Source organism: Heterocephalus glaber, unplaced genomic scaffold (assembly GCF_053883595.1).
Source record: "Heterocephalus glaber isolate CG9 unplaced genomic scaffold, H.glaber_assembly_v1.0 deba00001454, whole genome shotgun sequence".
Taxonomy (NCBI): Eukaryota; Metazoa; Chordata; class Mammalia; order Rodentia; family Bathyergidae; genus Heterocephalus; species Heterocephalus glaber.
In genome coordinates, this window is record NW_028258303.1 from 11,827,804 (window position 1) to 11,848,930 (window position 21,127).

The 21,127-nt window shown below is 40.9% G+C and overlaps 1 protein-coding gene and 1 pseudogene across 3 annotated transcripts in view; both read left to right on the forward strand.

Annotated features, from left to right (window-relative positions):
- Positions 1-778: 778 nt before the first annotated feature.
- Positions 779-1,343, forward strand: LOC101698848 (rho-related GTP-binding protein RhoF pseudogene; annotated as a pseudogene).
- Positions 1,344-14,357: 13,014 nt separating this feature from the next.
- Positions 14,358-21,127, forward strand: part of LOC101721350 (broad substrate specificity ATP-binding cassette transporter ABCG2-like) — a 58,443-nt gene continuing 51,673 nt past the window's right edge. For 2 of the 3 annotated variants that reach the window (XM_021261052.2, XM_021261051.2), the window contains exon 1: positions 14,875-15,057. The gene's annotated coding sequence lies outside the window, so the exon portion shown is untranslated. Of the gene's footprint in view, positions 15,058-21,127 lie in introns of all 3 variants that reach the window. The other variant, XM_004848050.3, reaches the window with a different exon arrangement.

The window sequence follows — 21,127 nt, forward strand, 5'->3', positions numbered from 1 at the left end:
AGGTGTATATGAACTTGGGTCTCCTCCCAAGATATCTCATTATACACACAAATATTCCAAAATCGAAAAAATCCAAAATTCCAAACAATTCTGGTTCCAAATATTTAGTGTAAGGGATGCTCAGCCTTCACTGTACCAAAAGATAACACTTACATTCTTTCTCAAATATCTGTGGAATATCTTGTAATACACTGAACCACAAAAGGAACATCATTATATTCATGAAATTAAATATCAACAAGGCAGGTGTCCTTGTAAAGGTTGGCCACATGAAGACACAGAGAGAAGGAGAAGCCATGTGAAAACAGTGGACTGGCACAGACACACACCAAGGAGGTCCAGGACTGCCAACACCATGGGTAGCCAGGAAGAGGTAATGAAGGATTCCATGAGAATTTCAGAAGCACATCTCTGCCAACACCTTGGTCTCAGACTTCTATCCCCATACCTCTACAACAATAATTTTCTACTGTTGTAAATCAGAAAACACAGTAAACAAACAAACAAAAACAAACAAAAAACAACCACAAAAATATAACCAAATTACATCTTTTAAAGCCATAAATTCTGAAAATTCATTAACAAAAGGATAAATAAATGTAACGAGAAGTTAAGCCACTCAGAAATTAAAAATGTTTTCCCACATAAATGAAATCAAACTAGGAAAATCAAACTGCCATAAAAATGTAACTTCAAGCTCAGCCCAGTTCTACCAGGCCCTGCTTGCAGTACTGATGGCTCTGGGTTATGGGCAGGACCTGGCTGGGACAGCTGCTCAATGCCAGGCAGGAAGGACTTGAAGATCATGATCATGAGTTATCTTGGCCATTGTGGAAGGTCATTGGTCATGGTGGACAGCCATGGATCCTTCTGAGAGCACTGGGCTCCATTGGTGTCTGAGAGGTACACAGCCAGTGTGACAGTGGATGGCAAGGAGGTGATCCAGAGCCTCTCAGATAGGCTGGGCAGGAAGACTGTGACTGGCTGTGGCCCCTGTCTTTCCATGACACCCATCTCATGCTCATCTGCTATGACATCATGAACCCCACCAGTTACAATGACCTCATCAAGTGGTTCCCTGAGGTCACACATTTCTGCTGTCTCAGGACAACCATGGTGCTCCTGGGCTTCAAGGCAGGCTTGAAGAACAAGGATCAGCTGTAGGTGGCCCATCTGGAACCCATCACCTACATACAGGGCAGGATCCAATATCCACACTCTGCCTGGAATATTTCACCAAATTTTGGGAGAATAGGGAGAACATCTTTTGAGAAGCTGCTAGAGTGACAGTGGTCAAAAGAGAGCACAGACAAAAAAGTTGAAGGCTCTGCCTGTTGCTGTGACTGTAGGAAAGCTGGCCCTGGAGATAGTATTGTATAGTTGGGGGCATTCGTATTTGGTGCATATATATTTATGATTGTCATCTCTTCCTCTTGGATTGTTCCCTTCACAAGGATGTAGTGACCATCTTTGTCTCTCTTAATTAGTTTTGGTTTGAAATCTACTTTCTCTTCAAATAAGATTGCTACCCCTACTTTTTTCTGGGTTCTTGTTGTGTGGAGAACTGTTTTCCATCCTTTTACTTTCAGTTTATGAATTTCTTTTTGAGTTAGGTGTGTTTCTTGTATACAGCACATTGTTGGATTTTGCATCTTAATCCATTCTGCCAGTCTATTTCTTTTGATTGGTGAATTGAGGCCATTAACATTGATGGTTATAATTGATAGATATTGAATCATTCTTGTCATGATGTTTACTGTTGTTGGCTCTTTTATTTCTTATTTTTCCCCCTCTCCCTTTAGTGTCCCTTTAGTGGCTTCCCTCCGTTGGGGCTCATGGAGTTGTGACCTTCATTGTCTTTTTCTAGGATATTGTTTAGAATTGTTTGGAGTGCTAGTTTGATGTTCATAATTTTCTCATGTGTTCTTTGTTGTGGAAGTATCTAATTTCCCCATTGATGTCTTCTATATCTGATATTCTATCTTCACATTTCCTTAATCTGCTGTGCATACTTTCAATGGAGTTTTTAATCTCCTGGATATCTGTTTGAATCTGTTTCATGGTGTCCATTTCTTTCTTATGCTGAGCATTCATGGCTTCCAGCATGGTTCTGCGCTCATCTATTTTTTTATCTCTTTCTGTTCTAGAGCCTCTAATCATGTCTTTCACTCCGCTCACCATCTCTGTAGTTATCCGGGAGATTTTTTTCTGCTTTGAATTTTTCTAGAGCCTCATTCATCTGTTTTGTTACTTCCTGTGCTATCAGTTTGGGGTGTCCAGGTGGTTGATTATCAGACTTTTCTACCTCATTTCCCCCAGAATTTGCCTTTTGTGGGGTGGAAGTCTGAGTTTGTGCCTTGCTTAAATGTCTTCTCATTTTTGTTTTTGGTACTGTCCTTGGTTTAATTTCTGGGTTGATACTTCAAAGTTCCTTATTGTAAGTATCTTTGTTGGTTGTATTTAGAACCCTTATGGAATGATTGCTTCTCAGAGGTATCTTCCAAATATAGTCCTTCCAAGAAGGACAACTGATTAGATCAATTACAACACCTTAGCCCAAGTGATACAATCAGCAACACCACAGCATCAAGTACAGCTTAGAAAATGACATTTTGTGGTAGTTATTAATCTATCACCTTTAACTCTGTGAATTAAATCAAAATCGAGGACCAACCCAACATATGTTTATAATGAATAAACTCTTCAATATAACAACTTTACCCTTTGGGATGGGGAGTTAGAAGGAGTTGGCGAGGGAGGGATAGGTAGGTAGAAGGATAGGGGAAGGTTAGCAATGAGGCCAGAGGACACAGGCAAGAGAAGGAAAAGGAGAAGAAAAGAAAGATAAAGTAATACAAATTAGTGGCAGAACAGGAATACAAAGGGAGATGAAGAACAATGTGGGACAGCAAGGGAGTGTGGCAGAGAGAGAGAGAAAGAAAAGAGAAAAAGAAAGAAAAAAGAAAAACAAAAATTTTTGAAAGAGTAGCATAGAAGAAAAAAAATAAGAGCCAAAAAAAATAGTGGTAATTTTGAAAATAACAAATAAAAGATAAAAATGAAGGGCCTCCTTCAGGGTATGTCTCTGCTGTCACAATAGAAAACTTGGGCAGTAGTGTGCAGTTATAAGTCAATGAGTCTCGGTAAGCCAGTCACAGACTTGTGAGATTCAGGCACATTTCTGGCTGCAAGTCCCAAGTTGAGCTCCCTGTCCTCCTGCAGAGTTGAACTCTGCAAGGCTCTACTGCAGATTCCAGCTGCCCTTCCCCTGAAGATAGTCCAGGTTCTGATAGGAGGTGATGATCCCTCCAACTTACCAAGTATGGTGGTCTGATGTGCCTTTATTGCAAAGATTCTCTTTACTTTTCCAGTGGGCTTCAGTTTTTATCAAGGAGCCTGAAAGAGGCCCTCTATCTGTTGTTCACTTCTGTAGCTCAGGACAATAGCCTTTGTGTCCCCCTATGCCTCTGCAGTGTAGAACCAGGTGGCAGCACAGCCAGGAGGCCAGAGGCAGGGGAGTGGGGGTTGCAGACACCCATGTGGCTAAGCTAGTCACTGGTGGCCATGTCAAGGGGTCCTCACCATCTCGCTGTTCACAGGTAGGCATGGTGAGCTGGATGGAGTGGAGCTCCAGATGGCCAGGGACCCCTCAGCCTGCACGGCTAAGCTGGTCACTGGTGAGCATGTCCTCTGGAGATAGTATTGATAGGATTTGGGGTTCAAGCCATGCCTAGGATTCTGTCTCATTCCTATTTCTAACCAAACCTGGTGTCTGGGGCCTGAGGCTAAACTGATATTATTTTGAAACTCTCTTCTTTCCCACACACTCACCTTTGGGCTCACACTAGTGTTAATGAGGGTGGAAGATCCATGACCCTCTACCCTGGACCCAGCTTTTGTCCCCAGGACTCAGGAAAGCCCTCACCAGCAGTCCCCTCACCATACTTGTGTTCTTCTTTGTACACAAATTGATGCTTGAAACTTAGAACTATGTCAGAATGTGGGTAAATGTGGATCTGGCACTGCTCTGTGTGGTTAACCCCATGTCTCTTGCTCCCATGTCCCTACTTCCCAGGGCCCCTGAGATAGGCAGGCTGCATCTTCCAGCCTCTTCCTTCTTGGTCCAGGGAAACAGGGGGCACCACAGGGCCCAGGGTCGATCAAAAGAACTCAGACATTAGTCCCCTGTGTAAGACTCGTGCCAAATCCCTTTTCTTTTCTGTCCCATACAGAGAATCTCAGTCTTCAGGTTGCTACCATCTTTTCAGCATGAGGCTATCAGAGACTTCTGCAGTAGGTTCTGATCTCCTGCTTGGTACTATGGTACAATGCTGAGAAAAAAAACTAAATGACAAAACTAAAATGACAGAGAAATTGGGGTGCCAGGATGACAATTGCTGTTCATCCAGCAAAGGCAATGGTCAGTCCAAGCCACTCATTTTTATTAGTAATCAATTGGTGTAAAACTGAACTATGTGCAAGGATGTGCAGTCCTGCAGTTTCTATGGAAACTAATGTAGGAAAGGCTTCTAAAGGAAAAAGACAAAGGACTCTCAAATTAGGAACAGAATAGACAAAATATAGGGTTGTAGTTAGAACACTATACTTCTAGTTAAAAAGGTTTTAATTGTGAGAACCAAATTTGAGTGGGAATTACTCTGACCTTGGCATGTAGGCTTCGACTGGACTCACTTCTCAAAACAAGCCAATTGAGGGGTTAACTCTTTACAGCCTGTTTTGGGCATAGTCAATATTATGGTGCCCTGCATGGAGCACATGTGCCCAGGAGGAGAAGACAAAAATCTTTCAGAAGGTCAACTAAATACCCTGGGCCTCGCATCTGACCCCTGCTCCAGATCTCAACCCTCCCACCCAAACCCTATTGGAGGTTCAGGATGAAAAGGGTTATTAGCCCTTGGGGGTCCCCAGGCAACTCAGTTCTCTTAATAGATTCTTTTCTATCTACAAAGGGATAGGATTAGGCTATTTAAATAGTCAAGCTCCCCACCTTCTTTCACAGCTTCCTCTTCAACAAGGATATGGAGCCCAGGAACTGCTCATCCCATCCTCCTTTAAGAGATGAAGGGCTCAATCCCTGTCCATGTGGAATGGTTTCCTAAAACTGGTGCATAGAACATCTGTGTCACTGACAAGTAGCATTTGAACCCTGAGTTTCCACTCTGGAATGTCAAGGATTAGGTCCTGGGACCTTACAGACAAGCTCCCCGCTGGCCCTAATGACACTCTGTTACTATTTCATTCTAGAAAAAGCCTATGGGTCAGTGTTGCCTAAAATGGAACCATGGGTTTGACCAGCACCTGTCCTGCCTAGGACCTCTTCCCTCAGGCCCCTTCACCCAGTCTGACAAAATCAGACTGTCAGGGAAAGAGACTCTTGCAGCTCTCCTGCCCCTAAATTCCCCCAGACCCTGCCATCCCTTGGAAAGTTACCTGTGGAGCTCTTGTTCTCAAAGAACACCTCAGAGACAGATCATGGTATAAGGGAGAGGTCAGCAATCTACAGCCTGTGGTCTACATCTGGTCACTACATTTTGGGGGGGTACCGGGGATTGAACTCGGGTCCTTGCACTTGCGCAGCAGGCGGCAAAACCACTGAGCTAAATCCCAAGCCCCATTATCTATTTTTTTAAGTAAAGCTTTATTGGCACATGGGAAGACATATAACTACAACAAATGTAAAAGTAGTAGAAACAAAATACCTTGATCTGAATTTCCAGGCTATATACCACAAAGTGATGTCACCACTTTGCACAGGAAACATAACTTATTGCTAACTCTGCACACTACCATGTCATCACAGGGATGTGCTGGAAATAAAATAAGGACATGTAGATCCAGGTGTGGTGGTGCACACCTGTAAACACAGCTACTTGGAAGGCTGATGCAGAAGGATCCTAGTTCCAGGCCATCCTGAGCAAAGAAGTAAAACTGTCTCAAAAGAAATGAGTATAAAGGGCTGTGGACATAGCTCAGTGGTAGAGCACCTTTCTACACTGCCCAATGAACTGGGTTCAGTCCTTAGTACTGAAAAAAAAAGAAAAAGAAAAAAACAAAGGATTTATTTGATGAGGTTCTATGAACTGAAAGTGCCATATGTAAATCAAAGAAATATTAGACTTGAGCTTATTTGGTTACCAACTTGAGCAATAGTTCTGTGTATTAGTGAATGAGAAGTACTAGTGAACAAGAGGGGAATGGCAATCTTATCAATAATAAGTGAGAAGCTTCATGTGTCAGCACTGCGGTATGCACATCTATATCCTTCCTCTCTCCCTGATGCAAGAACCAGTGTTCCAATTCATTGTGACCATGTGTGAGAGAATTGGGCCCAGAATATTAGTACAGTCTGTAAGGAACTTCTTCAGCTGGGCACCAGAAAAGTTTCTCCATAGATCTGGCTCCTTGAGCTGATCTTGACTATGAGGAGTGACAAAGTTCTTGGCTTAACCAAACTAATTAGTCTCTAGAACTTTCTGTTAGCTATTTAGCTTTAGCAAAAAACCTGCTAAATTTTTTCAGCAACAATCCTCAATGTTTGGTGTATTAGTCACTTTCCTTTAACTAGGACAAAACACCTAACACCCAGAACTTAAAGGAGGAGAGGTTTAGTTGGCTCACAGTTTTCCATGAGTTCAGTCCATGGTTAGCTGACTCCAATGCACAGATGGCATTATGGAAGAGCATGGCAGAGAAAAACTGCTCATCACATGGCAGTCAGGAGTCAGAGAGAGAAGAGGCTGGATGGGAGATGTACTTTCCAAAGGCATAGCCCCGGTACCTCTTCCAAAAAGCCCTTCCCCCAACAGCACATTCAGCTACAAACTCATTAAATAGATCAATCCACAGATAAGTATAGTGCTCACATGTTCCAATCACATTCCTAAATCTCCCCCACTCCCAGTATATGAGGCTTTTAGGAGATATACTAGTTTTAAGGCACAACACTCAGTATCTGATCACCCTTGATAGTTGATTCCCTTTCTCATCCTCCACCATCCCCCAGGTGATATCTAGTCTCTCTGGCCTGTCTTCAGTATGAATTTTATCAGATGGGTTTATACCAAAATCCCCATTACACCCAATGTTTTCTGTTAATCATTTTCCATCCACTGACCCCACCCTGCTCCTTGGCTATAATAAGTTCCTGTGTCCATGCTGTAGTCATAGTGAAGCTCAAACTCTCTCCCCCACTTCAAGAACTTGTTACCGTGGTTCCTGTACCTATTAATATGGTGCTGGAATAAAGTCTAGCTTGCTGTACTTTAACAAGCATTGTTGAATATTTTTTTCTTTAACAATAGGAACTAGATTGATAGGAAGAGAATATTAGATATGAAGGCCTTTTTGAGAGTCACAATTGACTTGAGGTTGAAGTTCTAGATGTTTATAGGAAGTGGTAGATATGAAGAAGTAGGCAAATACCAAGTAGTGAAATCTTGTCAGTCATCTAAAGCTTTTAAATATTTCCTTTTTCCTTCTCTCTTTTATTTTAAAGACAGGGTCTTGCTAAATTACTAAGTTGACCAGATTTTGTTCAAACTTGAGATTCTCTTGCCTCAGCATCTCAGAGTGCTGGGATTATGGCTGTGCACCACTATATCCGACTTAAAGTTATTCTTGAAGATGAGGTAATTAAAGCATCTCAAAGGGAAGAGATATCTGACTTAATCTGGTCAAAAACAGGAATGCCTAGAAGCAATGCCTAGGAATCCTAAGAGTTGAAGTGTAGGGTGAGTGAAGTGGTTGCTATCTAATCTGTGGTTCAATCAGCATTAAGTCACATTCTTAAAATATAAATTAATAGTGTCACTCACCTGCTTTAAATACCCAATCTTCTTTTCATCTTCATTTGATGGCATTTTCTTGTAATTGGCTCCACTCAGCTTCCAGAATGTTCTCTCTTTTTCCATTTCAGAATATTCATTCATGAACTTCTATCTTCATCTAAATTGCTCCCACTCTTATTTCAAGCTTCAACCAGCCTTCCGTACAAGGAACTCTCTTTCCCAATGATATTCTGTCATATCAATCATGAAGTCAAATGTCAGGGCTTAAATCTATTTGCAAATAATGAAATTATTAAACAGTCTCAGAATGAGAAAATAAATAATTCAGGACAAATAATGAGGGTTTAGATAGAGATCAGAGTGCTGTATGAAAGAAACATATTTGATAGGCATTTTTATGGCTTGTGTTTAGATGTCCCCCAAAGCTTCATGTGGTCTTGGGTGGGGCTTTTTCAAAGGTAGCTGAATCTAGAGTGTGTGATTAATTCAAGATGCAATGCTAGGCCCAAGGGCACTAGGATTAAGGATGTTAATGCTTATGGGCCTAAGTAGTCTAAATGAGATAAAGGGGCCAGGAATAAGCCATTAAGGTCCCTTGTTGCTTTTGCTACCTCGTGGGTGCCATGCACTGTTTTTCCTCTGAAATGCTGCTCTGCAATGCAGCTCTGCCATGTGCCACTCTGCCGTGGAACCAGCTGATTATGGACTGAAACCTCTACAAACTGTGAGCTAAATAACCCTTTCGCCTTTAATTTGAGTGTCAGGTATTTTGTCTCAGTGATGAGAGAAAAGTAAGACAGTCACTAAGAACGCAGAATACTACCATAAAAAGGGTAAGTGAGGTCATCTTGGGTGTCACTCAGATTTTGTGTGAGGCATTGCAGGTGAAGCGGATAGAGAATGTGACCAAAGCATGTTTTGGTGGAAGGGTTGATGAGTCAGAGTCAGGACTGTTAAGGATGAGATAACCTGTGAGGGTTCCCATTCAGATGTCTGTTAGAAGTTGCCACAGATGTTTAGTTCATAAGAGAGATCTGGAACTGTTGAGAGGAACTTGAAAGATTTATGTGGAAAAGATCACCTGAAGAGAAAGCCAAAACCTAATCACAGGGAAAACACTGTCCAAATATGTTTCCAAAAGAAAGAAAAAACTCCAGAAAATGAACTTCTGAAAAGGAAAAATAGGGCAAAGAAGAACAAAGAAAGAGATAGTTACAAAAGCCAAAGAGAGAAGTTTCTAGAATGCCAACTAGCATAGGATTAAATGCCTGACTGACAGAAAGCAGCCCATAGAAATTGGCAATGAAGAGATACCCAGTGACATTAGGGAGATGCTCAATGACCTTTAAAGAGAAACTGAAGAATCAGTAAGAGAGTTTTAGAAATAAAGGTATTAAAAACCTCACAGGCTATAGAAGTTACTTCGTAGTAGAGCTTGCCAGTGGACAAGGTCCTGGGTTGGATTCCTGGTACTGCCAATGATGAAGATGATGATGGTGATAATTTAAAACAGACAAAAATTAATGTATGATTGAACATAATGGTAATCTTTATAAGAGATAATGACTAGGTAGGAGCTAATGGAGAAATTTTCTGGGGTACTGTGAAGGCTTTTTAAAAAAAATTTAGGTAGCAGATATACACATGTGTTCACATTGTAAATATAGATCACACCATCTACTTAGATGTTCTGTACTTCTTTTCTACATAGATTGCACTTAAATAAAATTTTAGTTAAACAAAAGGCTTTTATGGGTATTCACTTTTAGTTTGGTGAACTCTGAACATTTAATCTTTCAGTCTATAATGCAGAGATAAATGTTATACCCACTACTGTACTATCTGATTAATTATCAATGCCTAGACAATTTTTTTCCCAAAGCAAAGAAGATGTATTATTGCTTTCATTTTTTCTTCACTTTATTAATCATTAGCTGTAGATAAAATCTAAGTAGCCTGCGGTTTCAAGCTTTAGCACAAGAGAAAGTAACATTCTCTGAGCCTACTGATAAGGTCCAAGGCTGGTACAAAGTGCAGACCATCAGCGGAGGGTTGGAAAAACACTCAAGGACTCAGAACAAATAAGGTGAAATTGCTCTACTTAGGCAATAAACAGAAAATTTCTTCTCTCTGAAGTTGATCAAAACAGTCCATTTTCCTTTAAAGGAATGATGACATTATGAGAAGGAAATGATATTCTTTTAAAGACCATTTAATTATATAAATGTAACTGAGACCTAATTCAGTGCAACTACCATCTTGGCACTTGTTCACCTCCATATTTGAAGGTATATTCTCTCTATTGCTCTGAAAACCTGTCATTTTGCAATAAACTCTACTAACACATGAGATGAATGTCTTATATCTTGTCTGAAATATTTTGTAACAGATATGAACTGAAAAGCATGTGCTGCTTGTTCCTCACAGTGTTAAGATATGGCTTCCTGGAGACATCTTCAATGCTGTGATTCAGATTACTGATTCACTAAACAGGAAGGCTAGACCTTTTCACTGCTTCTGTCTCTGAAGTTAGATCATGAGCCTTCTTTTTCCCTCTGTTTATCCTGTGCTGCAGCATCCCATAGACTTGGAATTTTTCCAAAATATGCAATACTTTGAGCCTCTGGATAGGCTATTGTGTTTGTGAAGGTTGTTTTCCACTAGGTTTACTTGGAATCCTGTACTGGCTACTATTCTTAGACTTTCATATTACTGTTGTCTCTTCCACCACTATCAGAAGTAACACCACTTCTGGTCAGAACAGCTCTGAATAACTACCACAGTATGCCAAAAGTGCCTTTTTCTGTATAATATACTGATTAAGCCTTGTTCATGCCAATGGATTCTAAAATACTTATAATCTTTTGGTATATATTAGATCATATCTTGGTCACTTTCTTTATTGCTGAGATGAAATGTTTTAGAGGTTTCAGTCCATATTTGGGTGGCTCTAGTGCAGAAGTGGTATGGGGGAAGGGCCTGCTGCAAGGGAAAGCTGCTTATGTCATTTTATTGAGAAAGCCAAGAATTCAGGGAGGAAGTGGAGAGGGAGATACACCCTTCCAGCTCATACCCCTTCCAACTAGGCTCCACCTCCTAACATCACATTTAGCTATAGGACCCCCAATGGTCCAATCCTCTTCCAATAGACACCCTTTGAATACATAAGTCTCTTGGGAGCGTCTAGATATAAACCATAACACATGGTAAACATCAGTCTGTGCATTGGAAAGTGAATGTCACACTCCTTTCTCTACAGATATTGGCAGAATACAAACTAAAGTAGTTCACAGTCTGATGAGAGGCATTCTAAAGTCAACCACTAGTTACAAAAAGAATACAGAGGCCACTTGAGACCTGTCAATCACCTAGATCCAGGAGTCAGGCAAGATGAGTTACATTCAATCTTGAGACCACATGTGAACAAACAGGGATGTCTCTGCACTTCCTCTCAGTTTATTTCCTTTTCTTACAAGGGGGTTGCCTTTTCTGAGCTGTATAGTTTTTTGTCACAGAGGTGTCCCATTGACTTGCTTCTCAGATGCATCCCATGACTATACTCCACTTAGATCTCTTTTGCAGAAAGGCAAGGCAATGGTTGGAGGTATCCTATGTGCAAGCTCTCTTTGCTTTATGAGATAATCCTAACTTAAGTTCCCAGTCCAAATTAGATCCAGATATGATGGCACTCGGGAATAAAATGGAAGTCCTTAGTATTAATAACTTCCCATCTCTTGAACTACCTCCCAAACAGGATAACACTAGTGCTCCAAACTCAGACAATAAGAGACCTACTGTACCTTACTCAAGGTCCTCAGTAAATGTTACAGCCCCACTGGCATGTGTGTGTGCTCTTGAGGAGGTATTGGGTGAATTCAGACCAGTTGGAACTCAACAATCTTTCTTTTTGTAAGATATAAAGCAAATAAAACAGGATTTGAGTAGTTTTTCAGATGATGACCTAAAGACATCACATGAAAGAGCAGAACTCCATCCTTTTCAGCCCCAAAATTGCAAGTTAGAGACTTTGCTTTGAAAAGAGAGTCCCAGAGCACCAGGTTCCAGGACGGCGGTTGCCTTGGAAATTTGTTCCTTGGAATTGGGTTCAGAGAGCTTAGCAATCTAGGCACTGGACCCCTACAGCCAAGAGAGAAGGAAGCCTGGCCCTGGGTCCAGCTGGCAGCAGACCCTTGTGTCATCCGCCTGGTGCTGGTTTTAGGTGCATGCAGAATGGAAGAGCTGTGGGGTCAGGAAGGCTTCTACCCAGATTTCAGAAGAAGGCCTGGGAGGCCAGGCAGTGGTGCCTCAGACAGGGTAGTGTGTGAAGCTGTGAGTGTGAGGCCTAAGGTGCAGTGGAGACCCCAGAAGTTTGGATAGTCTCAGGAAAACTGAAAGGAGGGAGCAAAGCCAGCCTAAGAAAGAACCCATGGAAACTACACCCACCAGAAGTGCCATAGGGGCAGAGTCACCTAAATCCGTTGGAGTTCACAACTTGCCACCGATTGCTAGGGATGCTGGAAGTGGAACTGCAGGATTTATTGTTTGCCCTGTAGGATTTTAGTCTTGCTTTGTTCCCATTCCTTGGTATCCCCCTCTTTGTAACTTTTATAATGGAAATGTCTATTTTGTACCACTAAATGTTGGAAGTATTTAACTTTCTTTTCCTTTGTACAGTGGTTCACAGCTAAGAGTTTGCCTTAAATCTCAGAGGAGACTTTGGACTTGGACTTTTCAGCATTGCTGAAACTGTTAGGACTTTGGCAGCTCTTGGAGATGGACTAAATGCCCTTTGCATAAAGGGATGTGCATGAGTCTTGGTGGGGGGGCAGAGGTGGAATGTTATGGCTTGCATCAAGATGTCCCACAATGCCTCAGGCAGTCATAGATGAGGCTTTTTCAGACTGGCTGGATTTATAGTGTGGATCCTGGAGACAGGTGGCTGGGGTCTATGTGAAAAGCAAAAAAGACATGATTTTTTTCCCTTCATTTTCTTAATCATTAGTTACAGATAAAATGTAACAAGCCTATAGTTTCAAACTTTATCCCAAGAATATGTAACCTGCTCTGAACCTAATAAGGTTCAGGGCCTATACAAAGTCCAGACCAGGACCACTGGTGAAGGATTGGAAAAGACCTCAAGGGCACAGAACAACTAAGCAGAAACATTCCACCTCAGGAGTAAACAGAAACTTTCTTCTCTCTTAAACTGATCAAAGGAGCCCATTTTCCTTGTAAAAGAATAATGGAGGGAGGAAATGACATTCCTTGAAAGAGCAATTTTTTTAATATAATGCTTTTTTATTTAAAAATACTGAAAGAAGACAAGAGTTTCTCGCATTATTTTTGTGTTTCAAGCATCCCACCGTCCATCTGATGAATCTTGTGGGCCCTTACTTAGAATAGTGTTTCTAAATACATAAAATATATAGGATTATAAAAGAAACCAATTACATTGAAATATAATGATCGAACTATTTTTAAAGCAAGCTACGTATGATAATGTATACTTTTAATTAACACATTAAATACATGATCCAGCAACAATAACTCAAGGTAGTGCATGAGTAAAGAATATTTTGAGACATCTGAAAATACTGTAATATGATACAAAAATATCTTGGATTTCTAACCATGACAGAGTCACAGACACTTCTAACACCACTGTAGTTTATTGGCTGTGTTCATAATTAGGGGGAAATGGTGTTCAAAGTCCCTTCCAAGTTCACAGACCTTAGGAATACTATTAATGAAGCCCAAGAAGCAGCAGTGCCTTAAAACAAGTTCTAAGGGAATCCTCACAGGGCCTACTGCTAGAAGACTTGTAGGTGCCTATCCCTGCAGTTCACTGCTTAAGTCCATACAAGCCCTAACTTCAGCCTTAAACTGAGAGTCCTACTATATTTAGAAGAAAAAAGAAGTTTCAGTATGCATTTGTGATACATACTAGTTACATTAACCTTGGGGAATTAGTACATATAATTATTATATCTTCATCACTCTACCCCACCCCCATTCTCTTCTTCATTCTCAGATCCCTTTTTCTTCTCCACAAAATCTACCTGTTTCCTATCATTTTTTATTTTGCTCTTTATATTTTGAGTTTCTCAGGCAGTATGAGGGAAATCACGGGGTATTTAATCTGTGTCTGATTTATTTCACCTAGCATTATGGTTTCAAGATCTGTTCTTTTGCCTACAAATGGCTCAGATTTATCCTTGACAGACCCGTTTTAATTATTTTACTGTAACATGAGACCTAAGCAGTGCAACTGACATCATGGCATTTGCCCATTTTCACGCTTGAAGTTGTAGTCTCTCTATCACTCTGAAAAACTATGATTTTGTATAACCTCTACCTATACACCACATGACTGTCTAGGTAGCTTGTCTGAAATCTTTCATCAAAGACACAAAGAACCTAGGAGCAGTGTCAGTGATTCTTAGCAGTGCTAGGACGCAGCTTCCTGTTGACATTAATCCCTTATCCGCTGTGTTTCCTTTTCCTATCTAAAAACCAGGGAGGTGGGGCTTAAGCAACTGACAGCCTGGCACTGATCTAGAGACAGCGGGAACTTCTGGGCTCAGGACGAGGGCTGGGCCCCCACCAGCTCAGCAGCTCTGGTGAACTAAGCCCTGCACTGAAATGCCACTGCCTCAGTACAGTCAGTCACTGCTGCGTCCTCTAGCCTAGGCCCCCCGGGGTGTCCACGCCCCCGTGGGGTTGAGGCCCAGCCGCGCCCCACCCTACCCACGGGCGCCTAGGGCAGCAGGCGCCAGAGTGTAGCCCTGGCAGGGAGGTGCTGTGGGTTGTGTCCTGCGTCCTGCGTCTACACTGAGCCCTTAGTGAACAAGAGGGAAGGAGCTCGGTACCCCGACTGAGGCAGGGAGAAGCGCAAAGAGGGCGGCCAGGAAAGGAGCAGGACTACTCCGGGAAGTTCAGGATTGCTACAGGGCCCGGGAAGCGTGCGCAGCGGCGCCACACTCTGGTCCCAGCAGCTCGAGACATCCGGGTGGGAAGCTCGCTTAAACCCAGGGATTCAAGTACAACGTGGGCCACACAGTGAGCCCTCACCTGAAGAAAGAAGAATGATAATAGCACCGCGCAAGTGCTTGGTGTTGTTGAGTGGAAACTGCTTCTCTGGGGCGTGTTTGGGAGATCTAGCTGATTCATCTCGGCGTCTACACCCAGCGTTGCTCGGACTCTGCCCCTGAGCCCGAGCCCTGGGTTATCTGAGCCGCAGTTGAGCCCCGTGAGTACATTTGGGGCTGTGCATGTGGCTGGAAAGATGGGTGGGAATTTCATGTACATTTTATTAGGAAATAGCACACTGCTCAAATGAGGTGCCTGGGTTTGTCGCGCCTCGCAGTCTCCTTTTAAAGAGAATGTGAAATAGAAACTGAAATTCAGTGGTTTTTCAGAAAACAATGTGAGCAACTGGTTCTTGGTGTGGACCTGTGTTGTGGGCCACTTGGTGGGTATAAAGCTCTTGCTTTTCTGCAAATGTGTCAGGATAAATATAATTGATGTTGCATGGATAAAAACTTGCCAAGCATGGAAACTACTACAGGTGGAGGAGAAATTTGCTCACATTACTGTTTTAACCGTGTGGACAAATCTTTTCATTTTCTTATCCCCAGAATATAAAGCTTGCCCACAGGTTGGAGTTATTGAACCTCTTTTGTAATTTTTCTGTGAATAGTTGAGTTTTGATAATTAACTTTAAAAAATGACCAGTTTGTTGTAATATATTTATAGGAATGCAATATGTATTCAAAAGTTCAAACAATATAGAAAAATATAAAACCAAAAATGAGGCACTAAAATCTATCATTTAAAAAAAATATATATATATGTATATATGTAATGTTGCCTTGTTTTATTTTCTCACTTAACAGTAGAAAGGTAAGCACTCATTACTCTTTCAATAAAGCACAGATTCATAGTAGCAAAATGGTTATCGGACAGTTTTTATCCAGGTCCAGGCAATTATGTAGTTCTCCTAGAAACATACTCTTATATAAGTTGTATTAAAATACACACACATGCATAATTTATCTCTCCATTTATTATCACTAACCATCCATGCAACATTTAAAGTAAGCATTAGTATAATTAATAGGAAAATAAAATACTACCTGGAGGGTAAAAATGCCATAAGAGATCACACTGGAATGGACATGGCCCTCTTGTGATTAATGAAGTTGCATCTGGAGGCCATAATATAAAGGGAGTGGTCAGTCACACTGTTCAGTAACAGTAAAGGGAAAAAATTCTGGATCTTCAGAGGGGCTTTTCCTGGCATTTACTTTTGAGGAAAACATCCTGTGGGTATGTCACAAATGTCTTGGTGTGTTTGTATGGGGAACACACCCCCAATATCCTGTCCCAGATGTGTTCTGTGTTGGGAGAATTTAGTCAGAATGAAACTGTGCATGTTATCCAATATGTTATATGAAATTTACTAAAGGTAAAACATATGCATGACCCAGAAACTATAAAGCAGAAGTCTACTTTTAATTAAAAATCTCATGCTATCATGTACTCATACTTAAATCTAAAAGTACTATTTTGCTCACTCACCTGCCTCCGTCCTCAAATCTAAGCAAAGAGTAGAACTCCCTTGGCATCTGCAATATTGATTTATAGCCAGGGATAAGTAGCCACATCAGTCCTGTGGGTCCATTCCACTTGTTCCAGAATGGATCTGTTCTTGCTACTTAGTTATTTCCCTGGAGCTTCAAACCAGTCCTTGTGTCTTGATTTCATATATAGATCTAGACCTGCCTTTCCCCGGGAGGATGTGCTCATCTTCCTCACAGAATGCTACCTGTGGGAGCAGAGGATCCCTCAGTAGTTATCCCTAGGGCCATAAGTTCCCAGCATTGCCTCCAAGAGATAATGCTAGTGGTTTCAATTTCTCAGCAAACAGCAATTGCCACCCCCCCCAAACTTTCCACCTGAAAGGGAAGAGGTATAAACAGTTCTGAACAGTTTATAAGACTGTAAGCTTCCTGCTCTTGCTTCTCTCTCAGTATGCTCAAGATATTCCCTCCAGCTTGGTTTCTGGGACATCTCAGAATTCTGATGTTGTTCAAATTTTAGCTACAATTAATAGGCCAGAATAACAAGGAAGAGATGCTTTTGATATGTACTTTTTTTCCCCTTTGGTACCGGGGATCAAACTCGGGACCTTACGCTTTCGAGGCAGGCACCGGAACCACTGAGCTAAATCCCCGGCCCGATATGTAGTCTTTATAATAAACTACCTTTTTCAGAATACAGCTTTGATGAGGTGATATAGATTTTAATAAGAAAAACTTGAAGAATGAAGATGGCATGTTGTCTAACATTGCCTTCCATTGTAAACATTAAAAATATTGCTTATTTTAATATTTATTTTAATTACTAATTTTGACATGATTATTGACTTACTGGAAAGTTGCAAAAAAAGCAAAACAAGAGAGAATTTCTATAACACATAACATAAGTATACTACACTTGTCAACGCTAATAATTGACATTGGTACAGAACTATTATACTATTAGATTAATTATAGTTATATCAAGTACATCTTTATTTTGATTTTTCTTGTCTTTCCTCTATCCCTTTTCTGTCCAGAATTCAATCCAGGTTTTCACTTTGAAATTAGCTACTACAAAACTAGTGTGTTCTAATCCATGACGATTCCTTACCCTTGTTCATGATCTTGACAATAGTGAAGATAGAAATCAATTTTATAATGCACCTCACTAGTATTTGTTGGATGATTGGATTGAAGTTCTGTCTTCAGGAAAAATACTTGGACTATGTAAGCAGCCTTTTCTCCAAAACTTCTGGTGTCTGATTTTGGCATCCGCTTGTTTTTCCTGCCATTACTCAAACCCGACTCTTATCCAAATTCTCTGCACTGGTTTTCTTCAGTAGCCCCCTAACTGGCCCTCACTCCTACACTTGCCTCCCCTTTGCCAGTGTTAACAGAGCAGCCAGAGTGTTCTTTTAAAAACTTAATTAGCTGATGCTAATCATGAGCACTCCCTGATTAAGGGCCTCAGGACTTCTCACTGAGCATGCACAGCTTCCATGATGGGGTCTCCTCCTGTCTGTCCAAACTCATGTCCTGACCTCAGATCACTGCTGGAGCACCTCAATGGGCTGACTCCAAAACTACCTTTCTGATCAGCCTTGAAATTTAGAGTCAACACTTGATGATTTAGGGTGGATCTGTTGAATAAAGCAACATAAAAACCACTGATCGTTAGAAGACATTTAAAGTACAAGAGATTTTTTTTTTTTTTGGAAAATAAAATCCACATTTTGCCTTTATTTTCACTTATAAGTTTGACCAATCACCTGACAGTGACTTGATGGCACTGATTTGTCAGGATCATAATCTCCTGGCTTTAACTCAATAGTTTAAAGGTGGTGTGTGCATAAGCAGCAGCACTATAACCATGAGGAAATAGGCAACTCTTCATTTACTAAAATGTTCTCTACTGAAAAAGATAAGGGAAGACCCTAAACTCTTGGCTTGAGGCTGCCCTCATGTCTATGAATAGGTGCAGTATTTATAACTGGACAGCTGTCTGGCTGAGGACTTAAACTTGTGTCTTTTTCTTATCTATTTATAACTGGACAGCTGTCTGGCTGAGAACTTAAACTTGTGTCTTTTTCTTATCTATCTACAATTTTCTTTGAATGAAAATTGAATTTTGTACTCTGGTTAAAGAAGAGTATACAATTAAGAGTATGGTAAAAAGTAAAGAAAATTGGTATTTTTGGGTGCAGATCTTCATTATAATGGATATGCCAGGATATAGTGAGATTTTAAAAACTTTTTTAAAAAGTGAAAATATAGCTTTAATATAAAAAAAGCAACAAGAATGTGTTTCCCACGAAAGGAGAAAAGAAGCCCTCTGATTTTATTTGGAAACACTTTTCAAGCTGGTTAGGTTTGTATTCATCCCAGATAAGATGAGCAGGCTAGGTGCAGGTGGATTATGAAGTCCTGTGGAGGCTTTTGTCCAAGGACTTGAGGTCTTTGCAGCAGGTATAAGGCCCAGACAATGAGAATAAGTCAATTAGGATTAGCAGTGTTTTGGAAGCAGGAAACAAGAACAGGAGAGAGGCTTGTCACAGGAAAATGCAGATATAATATGAGTGTTTATTTCTCTTTATATATAAATTGCTGCTAATCCAGTGAGAGCAACATGTGTTAGCACAAAGCTGCTACATAAGAAAAGATTACTGAGTACTTGAGGCAATTGCCACATTTTGTGAATCATCTAAACCTAGTATACTGTATTAGCTAGACTGGGTACTTTCAGGTTATTATGGTGCTGAAGTGTATTTTCTTTATATTTTAATCCTTACTGTATTTTTTGTTTCATCTTAAGGCAGTGTATTGTACCATATTGTTGTAGAAATTATTTTCTTTCTTCCTTTTGTTTCCTGACATAACACACTTCAGTTAGATGGGGTGCCTTGGTTAGACTTGTCTAATCACTTGGTTTATGACTCATAAATTACAATGAACCTGCATTATTGCAACCCTAACAAGAAACTACTGCTGAACAATGTGAATTGCAAATTTAATCTAGTCACATGGAAGGAAAACTCTGTTCACATATTTCTGACACTGTTACCATACTTCAAGTTTTAGTCCATTTCCACAAATGTAATCTGCTACAAATGTAAATAATTGTTTCTATACCTAAAAACTTAGCATACAAGACTCTATTCATTTTGGAAACTGAAAAAGTAGAAAACAAATCAAAGATTTGAACCTAGATATTAAAGGTAATGAACCTTTACTTTTAAAGCTCTTCAAGTCATCTCCTCAGGTCTTCAGAAATCAAAACAAGCTGATTCCGACACAAGATGTCACCTCCCCTACTGTTCCCCCACGTGATGTTCAGCCATTGAGGACATTTAAAACGGGCTTATTAAGAGAACCGTGTAACATATTGCTTTATTTTAAACAGGTCATTAACTCAAGATGAAAAAGAGAGTTTTGCAAGGTTTCCCACTAATAAAGAGAAACACCTGGAACTAAAGCATGCAAAAAAGATCACATATGCTTATAAAAGGCAGTGGACCAAAACTTGAAGTATGGTAACAGTGTCAGAAGAAACCAATGAGACTGAAATCCAGCAGGGAAAACATTAAATTCTGTAGTGCTAAGTATAGCACATGGGACAAATTGTGGTGATGTATGTGAACTACAAATGGCGTAGGCAGCCTTCTCCCTATAGCATTTCTGGTCATTGCAGCCCTCATGGCTTCTCACTTGTACTGGCTTTTCTCACTCCTTGCTGCTTTCCTCGGATGTTCCACATTCTTGGCTTCTCCAGCTTCCTGGAGTCTCCACTGCACTTTGATCTTCACTCTCACAGCTTCACTATTGCCTGTGTAAGGCACACTGCATGACCTCCCAGGCTTCTGAAATTTTGGTGGAAGCCTGCCTGACCCCACAACCCCTGCATTCTGCATACCTGAAAACCAACACCATATGGATAACACCAGCATCTACTGCCAGCTCAAGCAGTAGGCACCCAGCCCTTTTGCAACATAGCTACGGAGGCCTGAGTGCCTGGATGGCTGAGCATAATGAACCAAATCCCAGAAAATCAATTCCCTAGGTGGCTTTCTCCTCCCTTCTTTGGTGGAGTGTCCTGGGCCTTTCTTCTCAAAGAAAAGCCTCATTTTTGAAACCTCTTAGCCTGGGAAGGGTATGGCTGTGCTGATACCCAGGATGTCCCCAAGGCATCCTTCCTATCGTCCTGATGCAAAGTACTTGGCTTCTTCTTAATGTGAATCTTTTCAGCAACAAAACATCTTTGTGGAGTATTTTCTTTCTGAAAAAACTGAAAATACTTTAATGAACTTATTGCTTTTGCTTTTCAGCATAAACCTAGCTAAAAGTCCCTAATAGTATCCATACCACAGCCCCAATGTTGGGCTGTTGAAATTTCCTTCACCAGATTAGTTAATCTGCTGCCCTTTAGCTCAGTCTCCCACAAAGTCTAAGAACATGAGCAAAATGTAGACAATTTTTTTTTTTTGCCAAAGAAAAAAACACATGGTCTTAAATCCAACTGCCTTCTGAGTCTTTCTTCCCAAATGAAACCTCCTGAACCTGGTATTTACCATCAGCCTTTACATTAACATTCTGGTCTTCTGAGCTCTGACCAGAATCTTCCATTATGCTCAGCGTACAGCATGGAGGGCTGTTTCTACCGCCAGCATCTCCAAACCTTTCCAAACTCCTCCTGCAAACCACTTCCAAAGGCTTCTGAACCACGTGGTCAGGTAGTGTCAC